The sequence below is a fragment of the Ischnura elegans genome, chromosome 12, assembly GCF_921293095.1.
Source record: "Ischnura elegans chromosome 12, ioIscEleg1.1, whole genome shotgun sequence".
NCBI lineage: Eukaryota > Metazoa > Arthropoda > Insecta > Odonata > Coenagrionidae > Ischnura > Ischnura elegans.
In genome coordinates, this window is record NC_060257.1 from 66,459,236 (window position 1) to 66,472,882 (window position 13,647).

The window sequence follows — 13,647 nt, forward strand, 5'->3', positions numbered from 1 at the left end:
ATTCAGGAGATTGTTTGAGTTTATACTTGGTTTAGTGAATGTTTTAACGCTGGAAGAAAAATTTTAGTTCAGTTTTTTGAAAGCCAAGATCATCAGTTATGGCCGAGGACAAGTAAAAATTAGTAAAAGAAATATCTTTTACTAATTACAATTGAGTGTGTGAGATAATGTCTTTTATAGCTGAAAGATGCTAGTGCAATGTAGTAACGACATATCCTAACTCATTGTCAGTCCCAACTGTAACTTAATTTAGGGGATATCGTCATGCCCGTGGACATCATGTTCTTGAACTCTGCAGTCCTTGGACATGACAGATAGTAACTGACGTGATGATGCACTATGATTAGTTACGCTAAGTCCAATGACAAATTAAATATATTTTTTATCTTGAGTAAACACAATATTCCTTCTCTGCTGTGTCCGTGGACATATATATCATATCCGTAAACAGCAAAAAAGTAAAATAATAGAACAGCGTAAATATTACTACGATCTCTGCCACTTACGTCATTATATTTTATTATTGACCGAATGTAATTACACAATTTTGGTTCTTATATAAAAAATATTTTTTTTATTTTGCCTGTCGAAAATGTACGTTTTTTGGAGACACCCTAATATATCCGTGTTATTTACCATTCCAAGATGTCTTCCTCCATGAGTTGTCTTTCACTGAATTTACAAAATAGTGTAAAAAGCGTGCGAAAAATAAAAAATAATTAATAAAATTGGGGGATCGCGATCCCTGCACATACACTCCTTATCTCCTTTACGGGTATACAAGAATCATAAAGCTTGTAGAAACTTCAAATATTTTGATAGAATTTAGGGAGTCATCCCTGTTAACACTTAAAAAATCCGCACCTGCTTCTGTGGCCGCTAGGAAACTTTGCGACATTCTTCACCGAAAAAAGTTACCACGGCTAGAAAAACTATTGCGTATCACTTACCTTTTATTTTGGCACATCCCCACTGATGCATTCGTCATCACTAATACAACATCGCGGATAGTGGTGGAAAAATGCTGATCAAAACCGATTTTTCTAGCAATGGACTCTTAATGAAAATGAAATTCCTGACTCTCAACAATAATCAAAATATGAGCCAAATCATCGATTAATCTAAAGAAATGACGGAACTTTTTGAAAAAAATACAGTTCGTAGAAACAATAATAATAATTCACTCAAATAAATTTCAAAATTCACATTTCAATTGTAAAAAAAAGATCCCCGAAAATTTAATTGGAATACCTGACTGAAATTTTCGGCTAATTATTATGAATGCATGCACAATAAAGTTTTGGGATCAGCGCTTAGTATCATTTGGCTTCATTAAAATTTTGAAGAAAGATAAACAAATTAAAATACTAATATCTTGGTGACCGAAAGCTTAGCTGGCCAATTTTACAGGCCTTAGTAAAAAGTCTAAGTAAGTCTTTCATTAGGGACGGATCACGTTATCGATCGGTAGTGAACCTGTTTAAATCAAACGAAATGGTCAAGATCGAAGTTGAAAAATCGAGTTAGGATCGAAACTTGAAGATCATGGCTCATTCTCGATTTTATCGATCTTGGACTATTGAAACTCGATTATCGATTTTGCTCTGACAATGAGTAAATCGATTTTTCCATCACTTGTCGGGGACACCTGCGAACGAGTATATCCCACGGTAAAGACAGAAATCTTTCAGCTCCTATAACGATTCAGCACGAAAATTGCAAAAGAGAAACCTTAATTCGGCCTCTAAACGTGTTATCAATCACCGCGCATTTAAATGGATTTGAAAAGTCGCCACTCGCGTCGCTGACGGACAACTTGATCCTAGTTTCCCGGAGAAATAGGGTATATTTAGAGGTGTCAACCGAAATTTACATTCATGATGATGTGTTTATCAAATTAGCAGCTCTTCAATCCTATTTCTAACAATGGCAAAAAACATGCAGCAAAATATTGGAAACAATTTGGATCGCGTCGTACTCTTCACCGCGCCATGGACATTTTTGAAAGTCGATTAAAATGCAAGCGAAGAGGCAGCAGAAATCAACTTTTAATGGGATGTAATTGAGCCTCCTCTATGCAGTCTCCTTGTGATTCAGTTTCAACAAAATCCCAGCATGCGAATATTGGTATCGACGTGAAGACGAGGTCTTAATCTTGGGATTGCTAGCGTTGATTTAAACAGAGAGGTGTGATGATAAATGTAATATCTACCGCTAACACGAAGAGTCACATTATGATACTCACAATCTTCGAAATGCGCGAAAAGCAGGGTATGACGGGAGTTACCATATTTTCATTCTCTCAAGTAATCATGCTTTGAGAGAGGATGAAGGTTCAAATGTGGAAGAACCTAAGTTTTCCTCATAAAGATCCCAGACCAAGGAAAGAGCATTTAAGAAAATTATAGCGAAGAGGGCTGAAGAGATAAAATATTGCTACCGGAAAGAAAACATATCCTCAAGCTCTGGGAGAAAACTCAAGTGCTCTCCCGCCTCGCGAAAGGACGCGTCGTTTGGTCAATCCAACATATATTTTACCCCTAAGGTAGTGAAACGTACACATCTTTACATACTTCACGCCTACCATTCCCATGTTATGATGCACGCTCCTGGCCCTCGTAATATTTCGCCATTTGATATTCTTCTCATAAGAATAAATTTCGTAGAGTGCTGTTCTAAATATTTTCTCGCTTAAAAACCCTTAACACAGCGAAAATTTGTTCACCACCTATTTGTACGCCATCTCAGGCGGACTTGTGATGTATATCAATTCATGTACGAGAAGTTACTGACGGCGTTGATGATAGTTTAGCGTTGATCAACGACAACGGGATACGTGTCTCTAACCGACCTAAATATTCATCCAATAAAATCAGCCGAAAAGTCAATGCACTGGAAATATTTTGTCTGTCAAACTCTCTTTCTAATATTTATGATTTCTTATTTCTTTTTGAGGAAATCCGATTCTAAAATTCATACCGAAAATCGTACAACTCAACGTAGTAATCTAAACTACGCCAGTATTAAAAAGAGTGATTTGCAGTCCATTTCATCAGCATGCTACCTTAATATGAAATTTATGTTATCTTTTAGGAATGATATCCAAGACAAATTGATAAAACTATTGATGAAAAGGATGCTGAAGAACTGAAAGTGTTGAAAACTCCTTGAAATTTTTTACTTTTTAGTATAATGCTAATTATTGGTACGATAGAAGTAAGTCATGATGGCTATGTTTATAGTTATTTATATATAAGGTGATCCAATAATTCTTTTACAAAGAACACATTAGACTAGGGAACGCTGTGAAACTTATGTCAATCAAAGCACTGAAGGAACAAGTGACTTTGTACGCAGTCACGCGCACGGGTGCACAGTTAAATGCACCAAAGGATGAAGTTCGCCATGAAATTCGTCGTCGCAGACCAGCGTCAAAATAAGGGTTTTTCACCCCGATAGTGGCTTAGTAAGCACGACCCTCTCCACATATGCCACATTGTGGACTTGTGACGCCAACATCTTGTTCGGTAAAACCCATCCCGAAGTTCGCTCTTAGAAAATGGCTAGATGGTGGAACTGATTAACACACCTGACCGGCAATCGGGAGATCCGGATTCGAATCCCAGCTGAGTCAAATATTTTTTTCATGGCGAACTTCATCTTTTGGTGTATTTGTGTTAATGATTTCGTACTAGGAGTGGCCATCTCTTTGGCTTCCTTCCTCATCATCATCATAAATGAATAACCCTAAGATTGATTTTATGCAACTCTCCATTCCTCTACCCTATCCGCTAGCTTTTTCATGGTGACGCATATCTTCTCTTTTACATACTTTAAAACCTCTCCTAAGTAACTCATTCGGCGCCGTCCCTTGCCCTTCTTCCCTTCCACCTGGCCTGCGACGATTGTTTTCATCAGGTCATCATGCCGCATAATGTGGCCAACTAAGTTGCCCCGTCTTCTCTTTAAATTATTTTGTATATTTCCCTTTCCTCCACTCTTTTAGCACTTCCTCATCACTTCCTTGGCCATTCGATTTTTATCTTCATCATTCCTCGGTAGTACCCATGGTTGCCGAGTTATAAAAAATACTGGGGGGGGGCATACAGATGGTCTTGCCCCGGGAAATTTTATAAATAGTGAGTTTAAATTTTTAAAGCTTTTTAGAAGAGTCATATGATCAACATTATACCACTAAAACCCGACTCTCGATAACTGCACCTTCCGGGGAAAATCGACAAACCTGACACATTTTTTCCTCACTTCCAAATCAACGAATGTTTGAGGGGGCTTCGGCCCCCTCAGGCCCCATGGAGTCGGCGCCACTGGTAGTACCACATTTCGAATGCTTCCACTCTTGACTTCTCTGCTGCTTTCAGCACCCTAGCCTTGCTTTCTTAGAGATAAATGCTCCATATGTAGCATGTTTCTTTAAATAACTTATTTATTTATTTCTAAATATTATCTGCATAATTATTTTGGCATGTTATAACTCATGTATATATATCATTTACTACAATAAACTTTCTTTTTTCTATTACTTACAAGTAGTTTTATTTTCGTGGTAGCATTTTCGTGTCCTTAGAACTCTTCTAGTTTCTGGTCTGATCTCGTGTCATAGTCCTGAGCGGTTGGCCGGTGTCCGGCAAGCGGGCGCGTTTCTGATTAAGGCCATTCAGGCCTGATTAAGGCACCAAATTTCGAATGGTTCCACCCTTGACTTCTCTGCTGCTGTCAACCTCCAAGCCTCTCTTCCATAGAGAAAGATGCTCCATGTTAAGAGCTAAATGAATTATTTCCTTGCTTCCTCCCTATACTACTCTAAATATAAAAATAGTGCTTTGCACTGACAAGGAGACCACGTACCTTGCTCCGTCTTTTTCAATGCCGTATTTTTTATGGCAATTTGAATGGCGAGCATATATCTGAACTGGTAGTGATTCCATTGAATGAGCCTTAGTTTGGCTGTAATTAATTAATTTTCATGGGGTACCTTTAACAAGCCTTATAAAATTTAAAAATAGCGACTCTCATCACGTATAAGTCAGTTGGTGTAATGGTCAGCGTCGTCGACTCCCACGCAGGGGACTCGGGTTCAGGGCCTCATCACGGGGTTATATTTTGTAGTCTTCATTTACATCATACGAGGGCAAGTACTTCATTGATTTTAATTGCGGAAAGCATATGCAACAGAGAAACCTTAATGTGATTTAGATATCTATTTAATCGGTGTCATTTCGAACGCGGAGATTTGAGGACTACACTAGCAAGGGTTGGTGTGCGCTAGAATGTTAATTTATTTTATTGCTTATGGTGATCAACTTCAAATTTAATATTGAAAACCATTCCTTGCGAGAGCACATGCCATTAAGGCTCGCGACGAGCAGCAATATGCGTAGTGAGTAGTGGAACAGCACAAGGACTATTGAGGATGTGGACGAGTTGGATTATTAAATGACGTTGTGGGAGAGCGTTGTTGGGGAAAGGAGCGAGCACCTTTTCTTCCGACGGAAGTTCCTGGCTGTGTATTCGCGGCGGAATTGCCGGGAGATGGAGAAAGCAAGGGAGGGGTCGGGAAAGAGGGTAGCAGGAAATGAGTAGACTGTGGTAGATTGCTGCAAATGGAGAGCGTGGTTTCTATGGGAACGTAACGTGTATGCATCAAGGTATGCATGGATGAGTGCTGCTTTGTAGAGGGTTGTCTGGAACTAACACAAAGCAATGGCGTAACTATGGGGGGGATGAGTGTATAGATCCCCCCAAAATCTTTTAATAACAATAATAATATAAGCTAAATCCCTTCATGGAAGATACCATCATGCCCTGGAGGCCCCTGAAATCGATAAAAATGCATCGCACGCATGGCTCAGGCATGGGCAACTCTTCCCAGAAAAGGATTTATGATCGCAATACAAGACCAGGCGGTGAAAACAAAAAATTATGAAAAACATATAATTAAAAACCCAAATTTATTGGATGGCAGATTCATAAAATGTGGTAATGCCTCTGAGACGATACAGCACATCTAAAGTGTATGCACTAACTTATCCCAAAAAGACTATCTGCACCTACACAATCAAATATGCAACATCATCCACCAGAAATTAGTTCTAAAGTATAAACTCATAGAAAATGCAGTTCCTTATTATAAATACAAACCTAAAACTAGGTATCCTTGAAAACGATCACTGTAAGATTTATTATGACCGATCAATTATCATCGATAAAACAATCTATAGCAATAAATCTGATCTAGTAGTGCAAGATAAAATTCACAGTGAAACGTACTTGATAGACATTGCCGTATCTGATTCGTATAACATCACGACAGCCTACACCAACAAAATGGAAAATTATGAAGAACTTAGAGATGGAATTAAGAGATTATGGTAATCAGATAAAGTACACATAATACCAATAATTGTCTCTGCCACAGGAGTAATGCCTCATTCAATCCATCAAGGTCTTAAAACTATTGGACTGCCGAAAAATTTGTTCATTACGATACAAAAAGCAGCAATTTTAAATACATGTCGGATTATCAGAAAATTTTTCAACACAGAGTAAAAAGACGTGAGTGCTTCGTGATAACCGTACCTCGCCTAAAACCAGCACAAATGCTGTGAAAAATTTAAAAAAAAGTAATAATAATAATAATAATAATATTTATTTGCTCCGGGTACAATACCCCTAAGAGCACAAATTGCGCATTAGTGGTGAGCAGTGTATATACATAATACAGTTGATAACATATTAATTATAAGTAAATTACATATAAACATAAATAAATAGTATATTACAGTAGATAACTCAGTTTCAGTTTATCAAGTTGAATTTAATAAAAACATGAAAACGCAAATATGTCATTTAATAAGGTATTTTTACATAATAATAAATAACAAATTTGACACTTAAAGACATTATATCATTTCATAACATTTAATGAATAATAAACCAGAAAATGGTTAAGAAAAAAAGAGGTAGACCCTCGCAAATTCTATTGGGTATTAATATTTGGATTACATGAGTATGAATTATAGATTACTGAATTATGTTTTGCGAGAAAGTTGAGAATGAAGTTTTGATTTGAAGGACTGCACATTTGAAATATATTTTTTTTAGTTGATTCAGAGAAATAAAAAAATGAGAAAAAACTATTGTCTAGTTTTTGCGTGTAATAACTGCATCTGTTTCAAGTTAAATTTTAAGTGCCGAAATGATATAAAATGTGTTCCCAGGCATGTCATTTTTCAAAAAGTTTCCCGGAACCCTCGTTGTCTGGAATGGGGATCACCCCCTTAGCCCCTTCATACCCCCCAAAGCATATTCCTAGTTACGCCACTGACACAAAGTAAAAATAAATGTTTATGAAAAACAACAGTTTTTATTGTGATTATACACTATTATAATTTCACCAAGTACACTTATAACAGTAGCATAGCCATAGTTTCCAGGTTACAACTCCCTCTCGGTCTTTAAAAGAGGCGCCAAAAACGACTAAGATGGCCTCAATAAATAAAACTCTTACGAAATTACTACTTTTAAGTCCTAAAATCACGTTTTCAACATCAAAAATCCCAAAGTTTCCAGAGGAGAACCCCCTTTGCCGTGGGGTGTTTTTCATACACACCGGAATGGCCCCGAAATCTCCGGTAAACACCCCCCATTACAATTTCAAAAATCCTGGCTACGCTACTGACTAACAATTTCGACTCTAGTACGGTTTCACGAAGTTACAATTGCGACGCAAAAGAGAATATCAAGTTTAAACAGATTACAGCAACAAAAGTTTCAGCTTGGAATTGTTCATATTTACACAGGCAATGAAGACTTTGACTAAATTACATTTATATTTCCTACCTTTAGTTAAAATTATAATAAAAGCGTTAGAATAATGCTTTGTCATTTGAATCTGAGTCATCCTGAAAATTTCAGCTTGATAACTAATCGGGAAGTAGACTAAAATTTAGTTTTAATATTTGACCCGGACAAGAGGAAAAACGGCGAAGCGAGTTTATAAAACAGCTCTAAAATGGAACAAATTTGAAGGAAGGACGGCGTTGTGCCGGGTATCATTGTAGACGGAAAGAAAGTTAGGCATTGTAATCAGTTATGCTTTAAAAATTACGGTGCCCATAAGGAATATGTACTCAATACCAAATATAAGCCATACATCTGGTGATCTTTTGGACCTGGGGGTACTTTTTAAATAAGTATTGTCTACAGTTCTGCTGCAGGCCTGGACAGACGATTGGTGGATATCAACAGCAACAATAATAGCATGAAGCCACGAAATGAAACCACGTTTTTTTCGCAATTTTTTGTTATACGAGAAAAAAGGAAGGTTATTTAATCAATTTTGCTATAAAAATTATGGTTTCCATAAAGTATATGGATAATGCACAATACAAGGAATATGTCTGGTACTCTTTGAGATTGGGGAGTGCTTTTTGAATAATTATTTGCTACAGTTCTGCTGCAGGCTTTGACGGACGTTTGGTTAAAAACAATAACAATAATAATAATAATTAATTCATTACGTGTCCTGTGGCAACCTAATTGAATTGAATTTCTAAAAAATGCAAATAAAAGGCATTTCATACTAAACAATTAAGTGTCAATATAAGAAATACTACTGAATTATACTAATAAAAATAAAATAAAAATAAATCACACAGGGCCTTGATGTAATTGGTAATTATAGAAGATATTACTGTGTTACAGTCTTGTTGGATGATAAAAATTCCTACTCTCGTCATGTAACACAAGAAACATGCACGTTAAAATATCTTTTTCAATAAAAAAATGAATCTGGCACATGCATTAATAAATCCCCATGTTTTAATATTTATCTCGTCATATATTCCTGATTATACCTAAGAGTAGTAATCCAAAGAGGAATACAAGGGAACACACCAGTTTCTTTCAGACCGACCAAGGTATCCAGCGTTATTTATGTAAAATTTTACTTCCCATCGCTTAGTAGAGAGGGCAGCACCTATTCTTAATTGTGAGATAAGGTGGAGACCGCAGTGGTCAGTTAAGTAGCACTCATGTTATTACGGGCGCTATAAAAATTTATTTGACGGTCATAGTGCTGCAATTTGAAAGACAAGAGGAAAACACCACACCATTAACTCAAGAATCGAAGCAATACAAACAATAATTTTAACAAAAAATACAATGAAATTTTCTGGAATAAAATTTTTCCGATACATAAGGAGAGTTTTACTACCCTATATAATGGACGACATATCAAGAAGGAAGAGCTGTTATTCACTAGCACTGGAAAAGTTACATCAATCTCTATACAATATGGCATTAGCATTTGTCCCCAGTATACTATTTTTCGCGTGCTCAATCACCCTGAAGAGGCGGTTACAAGACGCCGGCTTTTCCCCGAGGTATATCCGGACGGAAGTTGAGGGTCGACGACATTAATAATAGGAATTCAAAGGAAATTTAAGTTCCACCCGAATGATATGTTCGGATGAGAATACTAAAAAATTAATATCATAGTACTAAGATTGGGCATATGAGATCAGAAAATACTATTAAAAATGTTGAATATTTTATTAATTTAAACCACTTTCATCCGACATTCCATGATTTTGCAAGTTAGTCAATGTAAACTGATAGGATATCACAGTAAAGAGCTGCTCAACGCTTATTCCAGGATTATTGACTGATGATGATGTTCAGAGAAAAGAATTGTGACTTTGCACCAGAGGCGGGAGACTGTTAACAAATCAACCGAGGTGAAATTGATAGATAGAGTTAGAAACGAGGCGGGTTATAGGAGAATAGGGTAACTTGGATCAGCATTTGCTAGAAAAGGCCGCAATGAATAGGCCAAGCAACGAGACCAGCCATTGAGATAGTGAGTCTCTTCTCCGAATGAATAGCCGTCAAAATATCGACGGAATTCCGAGGAGGTATGGATATATCCCTAGGTAAGGTACCATTCAAGATGGTACTCAAAAGCTGTAAATATGCCGTGGCTTGGCGACAGAAAGAGGACAAAATAAGGCAGAAAAACATCAGGCACAATCTCAGATACCTGGAAATATTTTCTGGAATACTTGAATTGGAAAATAAATCTCTCTTATAAATGTATAAGACCACGTTTTTCTCAAATTTGCCCATCATTAACATCAGAATATGTGAAGAAAATTTCTTTGCCGCGATATACGAAGTGGCTTTCCTTTTCGGAAGTAACTAGCTTGATGAAGGGAAAAAATGGGTTGCAGAGTACCAATCTTCGGATTGTACAAATAAAAAATCCGCGGATATTTTCTTAAATAATCCACAAGATAAGTACCAAATAATGGTTACCAGTACCTATAGAAATCAAAGGAAGAAAGAAGGGACTTGTGGAGCCCATTGCGCAAAAAAGGCTTGGTGAATAAGTCATGTCATAAGATAACGAAATCCCTTAAAGAAGATGATGCAGGTCAACACCGGAGGAGAAAATTGAAGCAAGAACTTGGGGCAGAATGAGAAGGATGAGGGGAGAATATATGAGTGGGTTGGAAGTCAAGGAGTACAAGTGATTTCTTTTTTCTATGCAGAGTTAGGTACAGAAATTAGGCATAGAAAGCAAACGAGATCAATTAGATACCCAGCAGTGTATTTGATTTTCCACTCGATGTCAGCACAGAACAGAGACTCACTCGTTTCCCTAGGCAACCAATTTTTGCGTATTTCCTCTAACAATTAACTTTGCCTGACTCTGTTGAGAAAAAATCACTTGTAACCCTTGGCTTCCAATCCATTCATATATACATACTCGCTTTGCTCGCTGGGGGGGCTCTGCCCCCCCGAAAAAGGCCTGCGGCCTGTTATGCTCACTGTGGGGGGTCTTACACTTTTCGTTTGCTACTTGTTACTTAAGGATCGTTTACTTTTAAGCTGGCTAGCTTAGGTATAAGCAATATTTCCACTTTTAGTGCACTTGTTAACTTTGATATTAATAACCACCACACTTTCGATGTAGTATACCAAAAACAACAACTAATTTCTTACCTTATATTTCTCCGCTTTTCATTTGAATGCGCTTTGATTTAAACAGATGTTTGTTCTTGCGGAAAGAAGACGCAAAGAAATAGACACTTCAAATATTACTTTCTTAATTTCCTTCCTTATATTTATCAGTTTTTCGTTTTAATTCCTTTATCTTCTTTCCCAATTTAGCTCCTCTTGTTTGCATAAACAAATATGTTGCTATGATTGTTCGTTTGTATGACTGCCGCGCCGCCATTGGAATTTGGTGGCCATTTTTTGAACTAATCCCCATACTCAATTTTAGATGAATAGACAGATAAATAATTGTAAATTTAGTGTTTTCATAATTTTTCCTGGGGTTTCAGACAATTTTAGAGGGGGTCTTCATTAGACTTTTTGCCGTATCTCGTCTCGTTCACCCCAAACATTTGTATAGGTGAGTGAATGAATGAGTGGTCGTTAGGGGATTTTATTATATATAGATTTAGCCGACATAGCCTTTAGAAGTTTTGCTGGCTTTTTACGTCTCCAGAGCTCCCTGTTCCTATTTTGTTTCAAGTCCCTCTCCGTCATAGCTAAAATAATCCGTTTTGAGTTTATCTTCCTTTCTTTCTCTTTTCATGAGATTTCCACTCCATGATGGTAGAGTAGTCTTCGTTCGGCTAACCTCTGAACATCAACGTACTCGAGCAGCTGTTTTGAATCCATTTCTACCATGATGATTGATGATATTTGTATTATTTCTCGCAATCTGCCATTCAGTACCGAATCTAACGAGATTATGAAGATAGTGTCCCGCATTTGAATTAGCTGGTGATTACATATTGAGATTCTGTATTGCCCTTGAGCATCATCATCACTGGTCAACAATCATACGTTTGGTTTTACGCAGCTCTCCACTCAATTCTCCTATCAGCTAATCCTTTCACACTCATGTATTTATTCTCCTTCACATCATTTATTACTTGTTTAATATATTTTGTAAAAGGTCCCCCTTTCCGTTCTTGTCATCCACTTTTCCCTCGACGATAGTCTTCATCAGGTCATCATGTCTCAAGGTATGGCCTATAAGGTTGTTCCGTTTTCTTATTAAGGTTTTCATGAGGTTTCTCTTCTCTCCTACTCTTCTTAGGACTTCCTTATCACTAACTCTGTAGATCCATTTGATTCTCATCATTCTTCTTTAGTACCATATTTCTAAGGTCTCTATCCTTGCTTTCTCTTCTGCTTTCATTGTCCATGCCTCCCTTCCGTTTAGGAGCATACTCTAAATGTAAGTTCTTATAAACTGTTTCATTATTTCCATATTCAAGTTTCCCGCTGTAAGCAGGTCTCCCTTTTGGCGGAATGCTGTCTTTGCTTGGGCAATTCTGCTGACAATTATTTTATTCTCCCCTCGCTAATGATCCTGCTTTCCAAATAACAGAATTCATCCACCTCCACCAGTGTTTGTTTCCCTATTTTAATATTATTCTTGACTTATTTGAGATAGATTAATGTGCACTTGCTATGTAAAAACCTTCTATAGGTTTTAAAATGTTACAATGACATAAGCTTTTTGAGATGAAGACGCATTTGAATGAAGAACAGGAAATAGCTAGAGGAAATGAAAAAATGGAGGGTTACAGTTTGCTAATTTAAGTTTGGGAATATTATGGACGAATGAATTCCAATGTAATTTTTTAAATTAAAGTATAAATTAGGTATTCATTTTGGCGCAATATGCGGATCCCAATACGCCCAAAAAAGACTTGGTGGGTAAGTCATGTCATAAGACAACGAAATTCCTTAATGAATATGATGGAGGTCAAGACCGGAGGAGAAAATCGTAGAGATGTGCGGCTACTCGAAAATTATATGGATCAATCCCTATATAAATATAAAATATATCAATCCCTCTCTTTCTTTCCTTGAGTTGTAGACTGATAACCATTGTTAGGTAATTATGCTTTAGGTTATTTAATAAAATTCCCGCGGGTTTCGTATCCATAATTTTTTCCAATGGTAATCCATGTATATCCATTCATTCTTACTAGTTTCATGGGCGTTCCAAGCGAGGGGTAGGTAGGCGATGGTTGCCCCCCAGAAGCAAAAACCGCAAAAGTCCTTAAGCAAAATCAGAACTGAATTGAAACGAAAGTATTCAACAAATTTTCATTTCAATTCAACACGAAAAATTATATGTATTATCATAAGATATATAACTAAAATAAGACTATTTTTTCAAAGAAATAATCTCATAAACTAATGAAGTGCTGTTATTATTTACTTAAAATGTTGGTTTCATTCACCTTTTCCATGCTAACTTGGCTTCCCCCCCCTAGACCATGGCTTGCCCCCCCCTAGACCATGGCTTGCCCCCCCTAGTTATGATCCTGGGTACGCTCTTGACTAGTTTTGAACAAAACTCGCAAGAGACACGGCTCATTCCGGCCATCTGCCTCCGCAGTCACGTCTTCCTCCATCTTCCTTATAATCTGACGCTAATGACGAAAAATGACCGTGAGCTGTCGATACGTTCCACAGATTATTACCTCGTTAAGCCCTTCCAGTCGAAGCACGCGATGACCGGATGGATGAGTCGACTTCGCTCCCCAGTCTTACTCCATACCTAGCAGCCGTAGAATACTCATTTGCCAGTGT